The following is a 4152-nucleotide window of genomic DNA, read 5'->3' on the forward strand; positions in this document are numbered from 1 at the left end:
CAGTTTTTATGCATCCATTTATAGAAAATGGAAAGCTGATCAGCTTGACTTAGAATATGGGCCCATAATTCCCTTACACTTCTACTAATGGAGCCTCATTGCCCTATAACAAGGGTTGGTGGACCCATTATACTTTCACACTCTTATACTTGTTTCAAATTTAAGACCTCAAGGGCCAACGATTGTGGTACAATTGGCCTACAACTTTGACACAACTTTAATGAGAATCTATCATTATACTTGACTACTATAGGGAAACACTTCCCACCCACACATGCCCTCCTTATGTGTTGGTGTGGATAGGCCTGTTGTTGAGGGTTGTGGTGTGGTGGGACACACACACACACACACACACACACATCCCCTTGGGGAGTCCTTGGGGTGTATCAATACTTTAATGATAATGATAGTAATGATAATGATGACAATTACTGACACACACGCTCATCCCCTTAGGGAGTGTTGTGTTTTCGAGATGTTGCTAAGACTATAAGAATTTAAACTTGAGTACACTAGATTATGGGACTTTTTTCTACTTATGATAGGTCAACCAAAAGATTTGGGATATACCCTTGATAGCTTTACCATGGTTTGAGATTTACCAAGACTAGTCCCTTGGATTTGTGGGAATCATGCCTCTAACTTTTCAAAGTTACTCTATATCTGAAGGAATCAAAGCTACAGTTAATGAGATGGATGACCACACCTATATTGCGTGGACAATATATGGATGACCATAACTATACAACAATTATACTCATGGCTTGGACAATATTTATTTTTCCACAATGGAATGAATTAATTGGGCGAAAACCTATATGCAAAGATCACATGTGGATATCTGCCATGAATTAGATTATTAGCATGCATTTTTTAAAAAGGTACTCTACATGAGACCAGAAGTGAGATAGATTTTTGTATATATATTTTTTGCACATTACTTGAAAAGGTTTAGATCACTACTTGGAGCTTAGGATTCTTTCTATATGCGTAGATCACGTGTGGATACTTATTTAATTTTTATGGAAGGACATATTGTACTCAAGGCCATTTACAATCCACTTGAAACACCCCATGTGACAATAGACACAAGGAAGTTATTAAGTAGAACATGACATTTGTCACTACTTTAGTAGCCAATTACTAGTGAAAAAAAAATGGAGAGTGGTACAATGGGTACATTTTCCCTCCCCTTCTAACCTTGGTAAACTAATGGTTTGGCGCGCTGTCCCAGTAAGGGAATCCAAGGACGTGAACTCTTTGTATTTCTCCCCTTGCAAGACCATAAAGAACTTAGCTTGAAGCACTATATGGTGTTCGTTCCAATTTCCTCACAAGACTGGCTGTTCACTACTCTGAACTTACTCAGGATCAGCGTCGTGGGTATAGTGTGAATGAATTCCATGGACATTCTTCGAAACTCACGGATCGTGTTGTTACTGCATCGCAGAGTCTCCAAGGTAGTCGTTTCACTTTGTCATTTCATATTGTCTACCACGTCGTTCTACTATGACCGCTCACGTAAATAGCAAACGCCATACCTCCGCCATACCTTCTACTGCCTATGTTTTCTTATCATATTGTCCACTTTGTGTGAGATTAAATGATAGTCTGTTCTCTGTTTTGAGCTAATCCAGCTCGTAGAGATCAAGGCTGCACGCAAGTGACTAGATGGGCTGCCTCTTAGAAGAGAGCTGAGTGAAAAAGAATGGCCATTTTCTGTATTTCACGCATATCCTATGTTTGGGACATATTTTACTATTACTATATCTATTGCCATGAGTGGAGGCCCTAACCGAGAGGTTATATGTCCTATTTCTTGGAAAAATCTAACTAGAAGAGATGCATAAGGATTCTAAGGGTCATATAACGTTTTTGATTCTTTCAGTACGGTTTTTCCTTAAGTATTTCGGAGCACCTAAGAAGGCCACGACCAAAAGGGAATGGAATTTCATATTTCATAGTTATTTCTAGAACTTATTTGTCTAGCCTATTCCAAGTGCATACCTTTTACATATGTCTATTAAATTTTTACTCTTTGTTCATGACTTATTTAGGTATGTCAATCTATATGCAGTTCTAAAGATAAGAAGATACTCTGACTCTTGTGTAATATATAGAGTTCAAGGGGCTCTCGATCATGAGGAGTCACTCATAGGGCCCAAGGGAATCATAGCACTTTACCACTCTTATCCATGCAAAGAAGACCTTTATGTGTGCATGTTGATGCCATAAAATGTTTCCATGGATTCAAATGCCTACTTAGTAGTCAAAGTTCATGTCATGACCATATTTGGGATCTTGGACTTACAGGGCTTACAGGGATCTGAATAGGATTTGAATTTGCTTAACAAGGTTTACTATTCATTTTTGGGATTTCCCTTTGATTGGACACTTTATTATATAAAGAGGAAAGAATGATTCATGACCATGATTGTGTAAATGGTAATTGCCAACATTGGATAGAGACATTGACATTGAAATTCATGACCTTGTGAACAAGGAAGATACCCATGAACCACTATACTATCACTCCTTTACTCCCAAAAAAAAAGAAAACTCTTCAGTAGACTCTTAATGATCATGGGGTACTATTGATCTTTCAAAGTAATGGATATGTTGTTAGTTTATCCTTTATCTTGAATATACTAAAATTTAATTGGATAGTGACTTATGAATATTAGGAAAAATTTTGTTTAATTTCATTATATTCATTCACATTTAGGATGTTCTTGGCATATTTGTATTTTATGAGCATTTCTTTGGATCAAAATAGAGTAGAAATGGTCAGCAGTGTTTTTTACATTGGGTTACATTTGTTGAGAACTTCTCCTAATGTGAATGGGGAGAGAATTACCATTGGAGTCTTCTTTTATCTTATGAGTTATATTATGGAGAGATTTCATATCTAACTGAATTAAGAAACATTCATAGTGTAATTATTAATAGAAGTCAAGAATATAGCATGATTTTAAGTGTGAAATGGTGAAAAGGCCATGTAGCATGAAGTCTGCCCTTCAATTTTGACATTCTTAAGGAACTTATCGCACTTTGATGTGTGCATAAATTTAATTGTGATACTGATAATTGGGAAGTGCCAACAGGAGATCGAGGAAAGGTATAAGTATATTGAGGTGATATTTGGATTTTTTGACCTTGGGAATTCCCTTGGACTTGGTTGGAATACCCAAATTTATGGTTTACTTGAGATTCCCACTTATTACTTGGATTTCACTAACATTTTATATGCATTTCTTCATATCTTTAATTTCCCACCTCTGATTACTATTGAATAGTAAAATGCCAAGATTTGATTATGCTAATCTAGATTGAGTGACACGGATAACAACTGTGTGCCGGCATTGAAGCCTGCAGTCCCACAATTCATAGTGTGCATGTTCTAACATGCTATGTTTGTGGATGGATGCAGGTGAGTTGGCATACCTCTCCATCAGATTTGCATTGAAAATTCAAAGGCATGAAGATGGTATTGGCAACTTCGAAGCGTATTCTACAGCGAATTATCTCCAAGTATTATTAAATAAGATTGAACATTCTATTAGAGACTAGCCATCAATACTGTTGTACTTTTTGCAATGTTCTGACATGAATGTGAGTATAAAAATTGACTTTCACTTTATAACTTTGTGAGAAGGAATAGTATGATATGAATTATTCTCACTTAGGAAGTATTAAGAGATTGGTTAACAATGGATTACTCTCATTAAGTGTTTGAAAAGGGCAAGAGCGCACTACAAGGCATAGGCCATTTTCCGACGAAAATACCGACGCTTTTTACATTAATTTTTTTTTTCACGGGCGCAAACGTTGCTATAAAAGTCGCTAAAAGCGTCGAAAAAAAACCGTCGCTATATAGCGACGATCATAAACGTCGCTATATAGCGACACTGGTAAACGTCGCTATATAGCAACGATTAACAGAACAAAAAAAAAAAAGGATTAGTGGGGCTAAACAAGGCTTGCTATGGCCCTGTTTAGCCCCACTAATCCTTTTTTTTTTTTGGTAATTACAAAACAAAGTTTTTTAATAACAAAAATTCCCTTGCGAAAAGTTTCTTGTAGCAGTTTATAGTTAATCATATAAATCATTGATGGTGTGGTACGGGTTCTACTCTATGCATGATCCATACA

General features: G+C 36.4%; 1 long non-coding RNA gene across 1 annotated transcript; it reads left to right on the top strand.

The window, feature by feature from the left end:
* Nucleotides 1–1210: 1210 nt before the first annotated feature.
* On the top strand, nucleotides 1211–3643 carry LOC147891048 (uncharacterized). Its single transcript, XR_015542547.1, has 2 exons — nucleotides 1211–1460; nucleotides 3431–3643. It is a non-coding gene; the product is annotated as an uncharacterized LOC147891048 (long non-coding RNA).
* Nucleotides 3644–4152: the final 509 nt, after the last annotated feature.

This window comes from Dipteris shenzhenensis, chromosome 18 (assembly GCF_047967505.1).
Source record: "Dipteris shenzhenensis isolate YYH24624 ecotype China chromosome 18, Dip_SZ_1.0, whole genome shotgun sequence".
Classification (NCBI taxonomy): Eukaryota; Viridiplantae; Streptophyta; class Polypodiopsida; order Gleicheniales; family Dipteridaceae; genus Dipteris; species Dipteris shenzhenensis.